Source organism: Apis laboriosa, unplaced genomic scaffold (assembly GCF_014066325.1).
Source record: "Apis laboriosa isolate Shangri-la unplaced genomic scaffold, ASM1406632v1 scaffold4_cov146, whole genome shotgun sequence".
NCBI classification, from domain to species: Eukaryota; Metazoa; Arthropoda; class Insecta; order Hymenoptera; family Apidae; genus Apis; species Apis laboriosa.
Genome location: NW_025223501.1, coordinates 972,363 through 985,644, shown reverse-complemented (window position 1 = coordinate 985,644; position 13,282 = coordinate 972,363). Strand labels below are relative to the sequence as shown.

General features: G+C 29.9%; 1 protein-coding gene and 1 long non-coding RNA gene across 15 annotated transcripts in view; one reads left to right on the top strand and one right to left on the bottom strand.

Moving 5' to 3' along the window:
- LOC122717267 (basement membrane-specific heparan sulfate proteoglycan core protein-like) overlaps window positions 1-13,282 on the top strand; it is a 154,580-nt gene that overhangs the window by 2,464 nt on the left and 138,834 nt on the right. The gene's annotated exons all lie outside the window — the stretch shown is intronic.
- Window positions 2,776-13,282, bottom strand: part of LOC122717271 — a 33,223-nt gene continuing 22,716 nt past the window's right edge. The window contains exon 3 of the long non-coding RNA XR_006347186.1: window positions 2,776-3,512. This is a non-coding gene — a long non-coding RNA (uncharacterized LOC122717271). The remainder of the gene's footprint in view (window positions 3,513-13,282) is intronic.

Sequence of the window (13,282 nt, the reverse complement as noted above, 5' to 3'; positions counted from 1 at the left end):
TGGCTTCTCCTCGATTATTATTCGTAAAGGTTCGCACGATACGAATAATTTGCTTGACTCGATCGTATTCCGATCACATCGAGAAGTTGAGAGAAACGGGGAGAGCTCGCGTCAGCTTTGCAAACTGCCAAACCGTCGAAATGTCATCCGATTTCGAAGGATTTTTGCCACGGTGTGCTTCCCCTCCCCCCCTTCTTTCCTCCTTATCACGCCCGAGTCGATCCAACGATCTCCTTTCTTATTTCCCTCGTTGAAACTTAATTGGCTCCGATAATTGATCCGGTACACGTGATATTTTAAATTTTATCTGCGCCTCTCGAGACGAGAGGTATTGATGTTCGTGTTTAAAAAAAAAAAAAAAAAAAAAAAAAAAATAACACGATTTAGGATAATCTTGTTTAATCTATTTAACACTCTCGATCCAATTTCCGACATATTTGCAATACTTTGTAATCTTACCAATTTACGCTACTTGGTGATAAGAATATTGAAAACTTTGTTGATCATCTAGGTAAGATATAATTGATCTAGTTTTCACGAAGTTTCAACTATTCCTGAAAATAACATCCAAAATAATATCCAAATAAATATCCTAATTATCTCGATTTTTTGTTACAGAACATAGCGTTATCGTAAAATTGTTCGCCTATTTTGATATTCGTTTATTTCGATTTAACTTTTCCACCACTGATCATTGATTGATCGTATTTTTATTATATCATTTCTGAAATGCTCTATATCGAAAATGCATCGAAAAAGTTCAATAATTGAAACAATCAATAACTTGTTAAATTCCTCCTCGGTCACGTTAAATTATTTAAATATATATATATATGCTAATTAGATAACCAAAGTTAGTCAAGTTTGTGGAACACACTGTTGCCCATCACAACATTTTTCTCTAACCACATTTCAAATGTGTTAATCTCGCCTTATCTTCACGAATTACCATTTTTACCATTTTTTTTATCAACTTCTTATAGACGTCAGGCTAATTGAGGTCGCGGTAGAGATATTGAGATAGTATTAAGTGAAAATGCTCGTCGCGAATATAGTCTAGCTATGTCTTTGACACACGACGATAGTTCTATTGAATTATCCGCGATAACTCGAGGATGATTGCGTTATTTGTTCCTTCCTACGGTATATCACGGTGGCATCGTGTTAGAAACCGATCGATGAAAACTTGGTGTATACGATGATCAGTTTGGGATATAATTTTTATCTAATAAAAGGAAACTCTCCAGTTTCCGGTTGAAAAGCAAAGGAATAGATTTTGATCCAAGAAGAAATTTCTGCAAATCTTCGAACCGTGCAAACGCATTTATAGAGCGGTATATTTATAGGTGGAATCGGAGCAACGATCTTTAAGGCACGGATTTAAAGCGAAAAGATGGTCCTTGATGTTACAGTTTTTTTTTTCCCCCCCCTTCTCTTTTTTCTTTTCCTTAAACTTTCGAGATAAATATGGAATTGTATTATGTATGTTGGAAAAAAAAAAAAAAATTCATTTTGAAATATTCTTTGGAGAACGATTAATTTGGATTATGTGATGTTACATAATTGTGACAGTTTTTTTTTTTCCGTTCTTAGATTTTCAAAGATAAATATAGAATCTTTACACGGAGGAGAGAGAGAGAGAGAGAGAATATATTCATTATCTTTGGAGAATGATTATTTTTAGCGTGGATTAATTATGGTATTTCATAGTTGTAGCTTGTAAAATGTGTATTGTATATCAAGTGGAAATTTTGATAAGAGAAATGACGAGTTCCTTCTCTCGTTAATTCTTTATCACCTGATACATTAGTCATTGCTTCTTATTATCTGTATGTGTTTGTTTTATTTCATAATAAGAAGACCGAATTTAGTGGAAAAATTTCTCATAAACCATGAAATCGACGATTAAAAGAAAAAGAATGTTTAATAACAAACTGCTTAAAATGATAGATTTCGCTTTTTTTTCTCGTTATTAAAAACGATTATTAAAAACGAAAAAATATTTTTAATAAAATTAATATCATTTTTTATCAATTCTCACTTGCTAATATATCTTTCACAACCTGGATCATCTAGGATTATTTTTTTCACCATTCTCTCAAACAATCTAAAAAAAATTCTAAAATACCCATCGAAGTCTCTTCTTCATCATCCAATCGAATTTATCATCCAATTTAAACGAGCCAGCTTAGACAGCCACGAATATTAAATATATTTATACATACCAATTCGTTTTTACAACATCATTTCAATTACATTAATATAACATACCTAAAATATTTAAATTTTTATTATTTATAATTTCATCGTTAAATAATACTTACTTTATATTCTAATAAATTTCATTCTAAAAATCATCACGCGAATTATTCTTTATTCCATTGCTCGAAGAAAGAATTTTATCAATCCGAAAGTTAATGTTTGTCAAATAAATTGCACTCGAGTGAATTTTTTTTTTTTTTTTTTTTTTTTAATTCGATACAGATCACATGGAAAAGTTATTTTACCATTTCCGTTCTCTATGAAAAATTCCACGTTTCTTCGAAATCTCTATCATAGCTGCTTCCAGTTTGATTCTTTTTTATTAATTAAATTCTCTCGCAATTACGGATGTGCCAATCTTCGTGAGATTCTGTATAATAAAACCATTCACAAGTAAAATTTTAAAATTGGTCGTTCTTTAAACTCTCGAATTTTTTTATCGAGAGTTTTTCACGATTTTTGTTCAGAAGATTCACAAGATTCATTTGCAATGATGATAGTTTTCCCTTATTATTACGACACTAGTGAAAATAAGTCGACTGTGAAGTTAACGGATATTGAATTAAAATAGTCTATTCTGGGGGAGAGGGAGAGGGATGGTGGTTACGGTTCATTGGTGATTCGATTGCTTCGAAAAACAGGCTTCCTCCTGTCTGCGCTTCAAGTCTGAAACTTGAGACCTCTTCTTTATATTACGTACCCCTTGTTGTTGCACTGTAATTTCTTCGAATATTTTGGCAGCTACGAACGTCAGTTCATTATAATTTACGCAGATATTGTTGATAACATTGCCAAGAAGTGGAATAGTTCGTAAAATGATCAGCAGGTGAAACTTGTGCAATTTTAAATTTGTATATTTGGATTCCTGTTGGTGATTTTTAAAAGATATTTTAGATAGGCAGATAATAATTAACGACAGTGTCATCGATCAAATTGTCAATTGTTGAAGTTACAAAGTGGGTTGGGTTAATAAAAATGGCCCAACACCGATAAATCCAAATTTATCGTTTAACTTATTTATTTTATTTTACCTTCTCATTATCTATTGACGATCCTTTTTTATTTCAAAATGTTGCATAAAAAAAATAAATTCAACTTCACACACAATTTACCACACAATTTATCCTCTTCTCTTTTGCAAATCAATTCCATCGTCCATCCAGTTCCTCCGCCGATCAGAGATCGAGTATCCAAATTAAATCAATCCTTTTCTCGTTTCGAAAGAAATTATCCTCGTTCCAAAAAGAAACCTAGAACAATCGTGAGAAAGAAATAAAGAAAAAAAAAAATTGGTATTTATATGTACAGAGGATTGGGTAACTTTTCAAATTACGGGCTCCATCGAGTTCGTGGAAGCCCCTAAAAATCTTGAGGAAATGCTACCCCATCCTGATGCAAAGGAGGAAAAGAGAGGGAGAACGGTATCGAGTATAAGGCCGCGTGCATTACCATATTTTTCATAAGGTACAAATCTTTGGAGCTTTTCTCCGGCCTGGAAATGGCCAGCTGGACGTGTCCACCTCGGCGAGAGAAAAAGATACAACCGGTGACAGCCGAGGTAAAAAGGATTTCCATCTTTTTCTCTCTCTCTCTCTCTCTCACTCTTCCCTCCTCTCCATGGAATCCACGATAGGATGGAATTCGAGTTGTGCGAGGATATTTTTATTAATTCATGAATGATTCTATTTTTAATTCATATACTGATACGTAGAAGGATCTTTCTATTATATTTCGAACAAATATAAGTATAAGATTTTATTTTTATTTTCCTGTTCTATTCTGGGAAATTTTGCTGTATTGCAAGTTTCTTTGGAAATAGATTCATAAAGAGTGATATATATTGATACATTATTTGGAAGGATTTATCATTTTTCATTATATTATTCTTTAAAAATTAAAATTTTGTTATATTCTGAGAAGTTTTGTCTCAGATAATTGGTTATATTCCAAGATTATCTGGAAAGAATTTTTTGAGAATGATAAAATTTCCAAGTGATTTAATAGTGTTATTTAAAAAGATTTTTCATTATAAATAAAAATATACTTTAAGCTATTCAGAGAAATTATTCCATAGATTTTATTTTATTCCAAGATTTTTAGAAATAGAAATAATTAATTTAAGTTTAATCTAATATAATTCAGTTTATTATTCATTCAAGTGTGAAAATTTATATATTTATATATATTGATTTTACAGGTCATGTATTAATAACATGGATATAATAATGTTAAATGCTCTCTAAAATATTAGATTGATAAGAAGAAAAGAATGATAATTAATAAGGAAGAATATGAAAAAATGTTTCTTATCTAATTCTTCAAATAAAGTAATATTCTGCAATGAATCTATGGATAGAATTTTTATCGCTAATAGTTTACTACATTTGTCGAGGTATAGAAAAAAAATGGATATGACCTTCTATAAATTGTAAAGCAAAAAGAATACGATATCGAAGGAAATTAATGTATTAAATGTACATAATTATGTTCTTCTTTGTGATTTGACTATCGTTTGCTTTTTTTTTTTTTTTTCTTATAAATTTCTTAATTATACAGCAATCATAATATCTAACTCTATAATTTAAAATGATAATATGAAACATTTAATAAAACTTCTTGTTTATCCAGTTTTTTTAAATTTGTCGAGGCCAATTTAGATTAATACAAAATTTTATTATCTTACAAATACTCATAATTGCGGATAAGATAGATTAATGTATAATCTCCTTATTTTTTTTTATTTTTTAACTATTATTTAATTTTTCTAAAATCTAACTGCTGACAAACTCTTATTCTATATTTAAAATTTTTGATATCATTCAAAGTTTGATCTTGCATATATATGTATATGTCAAATAAAAGATCTAAGTAAATTTAAAAATCTTCTGTTGAAGTAACAAAATCTCAAGTAAAAGAATATCTATTGTCACAAAGATTAAAGTCATATTTTTTTTCATCTCTAAAAATTTAAAATTAAACAATCCATAATATTTCTACACAAAAATAACGAAACAAATTTCAAATAGAATCCAAAGAATCCAATCTGAGGACATTAAAAAAATAAATAGCGAATCACTGCCTCAAAGATTAAAATTAAAAACTTTTTTTTTTTTTTTTGCCATCTTAAAAATATCTAACATTCAAATTCATAATATTTCCGCTCAATATTGAAAGGAATTCTAAATAGTAAATTCCAATCCATAAAAGTATTCCATAAGCCTTCACGCGCAAATCTCAAAAGCATTCCGACACTCGAGAAAATCCAAGATTAAAGGAATCCACTTCCACCTCCATGCCTTCTTTACAAGGTCTTCGTCGCGATTTAGTTATTTATATATAAAATGTCATAGAAATCGCGTTAAAGTCGGAGAGAAGAGGGAACATGATTTCTAGATAGAGCGGCGATCGATTTCTCATTGCCAGCCTTGTTTCGAGTTCTCGAAGGAGTGTTTTCAAGTGCAGCTTGTCTCTGAGTACCGTGGGCTCAAATGCCTCGCGACGAGTGCAAGCTCGAGTGCCTTATCGCCTGAAGGGAGCGACTTGTTCACGCGAGTCGATTCACAGGCAATTTCACTGACCACTTTTACGTGTGGTTCTTGGCCCAGTGGGAAAGGAAGTCGTTTGACGACCGATTCATATTCTAATTCATTTCTTTATTTTGCGATATTTTCGAAGATTAAACTTTTATTTTGTTATATCTCATCTTTTCTCTTTTTTTTTTTTTGAATTTTTATCATGTTTCTTTTTTGATCGTGCTGATTGATAAATGAATTTTTAAAAGTGTTTAGAAGTATATTGATTCAGAAGTGAATCTAACCTATCTGATCTGAGTTAATGCATTTCTATTCCATCGGACGTGTTAAAAAAATTAAATTAGGATTTGGAATAAAGTTTCAAAAGAAGGAATTTAGTTAAAATGTGTTTTAAAATAAAATCAATTTATAATAATATTAACAGTTGTGATTTAGAGTGAAGAATTGAAGAGATAATGTATAACCTTCATAAATAATCAATCGATATTAATTGTGAATAGCTATGTATTTCATATCTTCCTAATGCAAACAAATATCTATATATTATATAAAATAATGTTTTTCTTCTAAATACATTGTAATCGTTAATTAAATAATAATAACAATGAGATAAAACAACGATCAAAAACGAAATAAAAATTTTATTTAATAATCGTTATCCGACTTTAAAAAGAATAAAAAATAAGAAATGATTATTGATAACAATTTTTGCGTATGTAATTCATTAAAATTGAAACAACATTTCATTGAAATGTTGTGTGTGTAGGCGAAGGTGGCGAATCGTTACGCTTTATCACACGAGATAAAACATGATGACAGTTCCAGGGAAATGATTCGTCTCTTTGTTTAGACTAACGAAATGCGTTTATTTGGACAAATTCCAATACATATTAGAAATAGATATCGAAATTCTTCTTAATCATTCATTTAGAATGAAAAAATATATAGATATATAAAATCTTGGCAAGAATCATATATGATTCAATCATTGAATTTCAGATTAGATTTCGTTCGAGGAAATAAGGAAATGATTAATTAATTTTCTTCTTCTATCGATGGATCCGATATTTAGATCACCGCCCATGAAGGATCATTGATCTCAATGATGTGTTTAAATTATAAAATCGAGAATGTTTGTTGAAGATTGCTCGTGTGCAACAGTATCTATTAAAGTCTCTTGGAATGGTGACTCTGTCGGTGTTCCTGTCGTCGTTGAAAGCTCATCCTGTATAAATATATATGTGCAGACAAGTATGAGCCAAGCGGTTACTTAAACATTCATTCCAGATATAAGAAGGATGTGAATTGCGTTCGCTTTTTAATTAATCTGATCGATCGGCAACGAAGCAATTAAACACGTCTTCAGTTTTTCCCACTTCAATTCGAAATTTTATGTTGATCGATCAATCAAGAGATCTATTTCTTAGGGAAAAATTAAAACGAGATACCGAAGATAATGTTTGAATTTTATAATATATATATATAAATATATATAAATATATATAAATATTAATTATATATAAATATTAATAAATATAAATTTAAATATTAATTAAATTTTATAAAATATATATATATATATAAATATTAAGAAAAAAGAAAGAAGAAAAAATTATATATACTGAAAATATAAATGAGATTTTTTGATAAAAAAAATATATATCAAAAATATGTATTAAAGATACTTTGTTTGGTAACAAATAATCAAAAGGTGAAAAAAAAAAAAAAAAAAAAAGAATTTGAAACATTACTAATATGAAGCTTGGAAGAAAATGAGATTTTTTTTTTTTATAAAAGAAAAGAGATATTCGGCTTTCTTATATCTAGATATTTTTTGTGAATCATATTTGCTTAGAGATCTTTAAAATAGAATCATTTCTTTGCTAAAAAAAAAAAGATGAAACGTCATTAATAATCTTAAATTTGAAATCTTAAACTATAAGAAAATTAAAGACCCAATGTAAAAAATATGATGAAATTTTTTTTTTCTAATTTTCTTTATGATTTTTGTCGTAATCAGTATAAATGAATTTTTACTCAACAATGTCATTCATCGATCAATTGTTCTTTTTATAATGAAAAGACGTGTAATAATACCAATTCATTATGAAATATACCAATTCATTATACATACATATATGCAGAAAGAAATAAAAGGCATAACCAGTAATTTAAAATGATAGAATCATACATTTAGCACGATCTTTTTTATCACATCTTTGACCCAGTTTCTTATTTCTACGATTCAGACTAGCAATTCAGATCAAAGAATTATTGAATTTTCTTTTATGACTCGATCAATTAATGAATGCATCATAACCCAGGTGTCTTCATAGATTCTTCTTCCTAGAAGATGCAATTGATTGTTACTCGCTGATTTCATCCATATAGACACTGACCCAAAACTTTCATCCAAATCACAATTTAAAATTCGATCTCTTCTTTGAATTCTATAACGATTTCTTAAAAACAATTATTGAGATCGTTTAATTAAATTGTTAAGACGATCTGATTAAATCAATCCTGGACACAATCAGATTTTGATATTTTGAAGGAATCAAAACTAGACGAGTTCATCCATCAATTATTCGTCCAATTGTGTCCCAGACAATCGAGTAACGATAAAATTGAATAATACACAAATTCGAAGAGAAGATTTTATAATTGTTAATAATAGTTTAGCAATTTTTCATCTCAGGAATATGAATTTTTTAATTACTGAAAGTTTGTTTGCAGGATCATGAAGAGGATTTGGAGGGATTGTTACGGTTATTTTTATTTACTAATTTTTATTAATTATTCAAAGAAAGTTTTGCAATGAAAATATTTAATATTCATTTATTTCAGCATGTTTAGATGAAAAATAATCAGACGAATATCGAAAAAGCTATTAATAATCGGATATAATTGAAAATAGTTTTGAATGCTGGACTACTTTCGACTCAAAAATTATAAAAGCAAAATGTAGAAAGTATTCTTAAACTATTTTTAAACAAACGTATATAAAAACGTATATTTAAATGGAAAAAATATATTTATTTCGAAATTGAAATCGTAAATTATCGTAAACAGGCTTATCCAATTTTCGATATTTCTGTTTAATTTGCAATTTGCATTTTTCTACGTATATTACGAGAAATGGAGAAATTATTTTGTCATTACAGAAAGAGAGAGGAATATTGGCTTAGAGAGAAAGAGATACAACAGATTAGGATTATTGGTTTCAAGGTTCGTTTTGCAATCGAACGATTTTATATCCGATGGAAAAGTAACGATGTCGTAAGTGGGTATTCTCGTCTGATCGGAGGAGAGGCTGTAACGAGTCTGGACCACCGACTCTCTAATCGATTTTTCGCGTAATCCTAGTCGGGTTTATCAGCCTCTTCATAATCGCTTGTTTGTTGCCTTTCCCCAATCTTGTGCGTTACACACACGTGTGCACCCGTGTTTCAGCAATTTAACAATCTCTTACGTTACATCGATTCTATTTTAAATTCTATTTCAAATAATGAAGTAATTGATCGCGTGAAAAATATTCGTTTCTGTCAACAATCGGTGATAAAAATGATCTCTGAAATTTGTACGATCAATTTTTAATATAAGGTAATGAAAAGTTTCTCGAAGATTTTTGCTCAAATTTATCTTACAGAATGTTTCGCAATTATAAATCTGGAAGATTAGAGAAAAGTTTTTTTTCTTTATTAAAAAATGATTGTACACATAATTCATGTAATAGAAGTTTATCGATTATTATTTTAACTTTTTATTCAAACGATATGTAGATAGACAGCATTTTTTTGAATTATTAAGCGTGTTAGTCCATAGTTTCGTTTCATTTATAGCAGACCAATTCATTCAGAATTCACTAGAATATTTTGTTTCGACAAAGTTCTATTCTATACAATTTCCACTCGACATATATCTATTCAATCAATTCAATCGATTGTTTCAATCGAAAATTAGTCGAATATCAAACAATAATAATCTAATCCTCTCCGTACAAATGTTTAAAGAATATTAAAAACTTTCATGTAGTATTATTCAAAGTATGTCGAATCGAAAGTCATCATCGATAGTTATTGGAATTACAGAAGGTGATTTCATTTCTATAAGAAAAGTTAGAAAAGAGTTGAGAAGAACGCGGTTAAAACTTACTCGGAATTTAAAATTATTCCTAATCGAAATAACAAATAAATTTAATAATTAATAATCTTCTCGATGCAAGCGTTTAAAACTTTCGAAGATCGATAAAAAAAAACTTTAACAATTAATATATATATATATATTTAATAAATATATACATATATAGATATATAGATATATTTATTATTCAGAGCTAGAAATATGTCAATCGATAGTTATTCGAGTATTACAAAAGATGATCTTGTTTCGAGAAAAGTATTGGGAAACATTGGTGTTGGAACACGGCGAGTAATGGTAATAAGTATCTGGCCCGAATGAAGTAACTTCGACGCCTGGACAGGTAGGATCCTCGAGGCTTTGGTGCATCTGGTACGCATGCACTGGTAAATAACGTGTTTGCGCGTCCCTTTCTCCGGCCCACCGTATCGATCCGTTTCCGCATTGGTTGCCTCTCCTCGTTTTTCGAATTTTCTCCAGGATTTGCGATCCGTTCCAACCCGCGTGCAATATTATAGAGTATAGTCGATTTCACCGAGGAAGGATTTCTCGGGGAATTGCCGGGCTTCGTGTCTTGATCGTGAGTCACGGAAATTCCCGAAGTGTATTTCGTGTGTGTACGCGATTTTTATCTCGATACGGTAGATACCTATATCATCGGCACAGCGAGATCGAATATTTTGTATAAATATAGTTTTCGATCGTATGCTTTCTAAATTTAAAATTTATTCTCGGAAGGGAAGAGCTTTGTAATTTTAGTTAGAGAATTATTTACGATTCTTCGACTTCTACGAATTCGTGAAACGTATTAAAAAAACGCGTTATACGAAAAATTGAAATCGTATGGCAATTTATTTTTGAACAATTAGATGAATCGAATCAACTTGACTCCAGTTTCTTCTTTTCAATTCTTTTCTTCAATTCGAATCAAGCGATGAAAATTTTATTCTTCAATATCCCGCGTTATATTCATAAAAGTAATTTATATAAAATATGATTTATCTTTCTCCCTTTAAAGATAACCTCTTAAGCGGATCGCAATATCTGCTCTTGATGATAATTAAATCGTTGAACCTAGCCGAATATATCCGTTGCAATGGACCGATATCGCGTACGTATTTCAAAATTCAAAAAAAGAAAAAACATATATTAATCTTTTCAAGAAAAACCGAAAAAACTATATAGAAATAAACTCGATCGAATAATTAGGAAAAATTTGTAACAGGATTATAAATTAAAATTTGAATATGTATTTACATCGATACTCAGAGTTATAGAAAACAGGGTAAATATAGCCTTAAGGAACGGATTAATGGGCTCGAACGGCGGACAAATCGCGATCGTTCGATTGTTTCTTTCTCGCCGGCAGGATACGCTTGTCTGATTATTCTTGTTTCTCGATCGTAAGTCGTAAAGTATACGGGCCGGGACAAAGAGGTCTCTCAGACCGCGTGTGTCCGGTCCGGGGGTATTAAGATTCGATGTCACGACGGGAAGAAAGGGGAGATACACGTCAGAATGCTCGCGTGTTTTCTGCTACGTGTGGGCGGGTGAAACTGGTTTCCAACATCGCGTGTATGCATACATCGTCTGTGAGAAAGGGCCGGGGAGATGGCCGTATACGTATGTGTATACGCGTATATTGCAACTGGTCCATTCTCCTCCTCCGGCCCTTCTTCTCTATAATCTGGGGCCACTCGTCAGATCTGCAACTCCCTATAGTCAAAGCTCGGAGAGAATCTTTTGCACGTGGTATATTCGATAAACGTGACAGAGTCGAGAATTCGTTGCAATTAAAATTATCACCAATCGAATTATCTCGTAAACTCAAAATTTGATTGAATGAAATTGAAATTAGAGGAGGGCTCGCTCGAATATGTCGAGAATGTTTAATTGGAATATGTTATAGATATTCAATGAATGTAATAGAGAAGGAGTGAGATTATCATTCTTATTGAATTTGTTTGCAAAAATTTTGTTATTGAATCTAAATTTAATTTAGATTTAGGTAAAATTAAAATTGAGAGGGTATTATTATAGAATGCAGATTTATTTTTAAGGAATCGAAAGGAAATTTATTAAAATTATTATTTTAATCTTGGCTGATTTTATTTTAATTGTTGATGAATTTATGAAAAAAAAAATTTGTCAAATGTACGTGTACAAATGTTCTCTTGTTGCAAATTTTAAAAATTGTTATTTTTATTATTACGTTGAAAAGGTGTTTTCCAAAGAAAAACTTTAGTTCACAACGAATTTACGCGTTACGTTTCAATAGTACGATGAAAAGATAGGTTACAGTTAAAATTAGAAAGATTGAATTCAAATCTGTCCAAATCGAATCTAATAGATTTCGATAAATTCTCAAATCGACTATTTGATATATCTAACTTGGTATTATTGTCTACTATTATTATTCGTTTGTGACGAAAAATATTTTATGGATGAAAATGTATATAGTTTTCGAGAAAGCATATGTGATATTAATTTTTCATCTGTGAAAGAGAATCATGGCTTAAATTACGGCCATGTTATAAATATGTACACGTATCGTTTTATATTTATCTAAAAACAATCCATTTTTTACATTCAAGATCTAGTAAATCTAACCTAACCTAACTTTTCGTCGCGACGATTAAATCTAATTTAAACTGGGATCAATTGCAAAATCCAAGTGGTTGAAAAAAAAAAAAACTCAGACAGCGTAACCTGCAATATTCCTAAGTCGTTGAAGTTATAATTATTCCTAGCACGAAATTGTTTCGAGACGTTGAATTCCACGTATAAAATGTATCTTACACGTCTTCTATTCTTTGTTTAACCTCTTACATGTTGCCCTTATTATCTTCTCTAAGGCCGTTAAACAATGTTGCCAACATTCTTTTGAAGACATGTTATATGTCTCTATATAAATTATTATTATTTCTCTCATAAATGTCTTTTCTCTTGGAAATGAGGTTATACTATTATCGATTCTCCAAGTGTTATGTATGCTTCTTGCAATAATGACATAACTGTAAAATTTGCTATTTTTCTTTTCAGTTATTGACATGAAAATATTTTGTTAATAGAATAATTAATATAACAACTCAATGATCACCATTTCTTGAAATTATATATATGTTAAACGAGTCTCTTATATATATATATATATTTTTTTTATCAACAAAATATGGTTTTTTTCGTGATAGAGAGACACACGATAAAATATAAACAATTGTTCGTAAAATCTGAATTTTGTTGAAACTTAATACAATGCTGGAGTACATTTTTTTTTTAAAAACGTTTTTTTTTATGAAAACCTAGTATATCTAATTTTCTAAAGTGAATTCATCAAGCATAAAAGT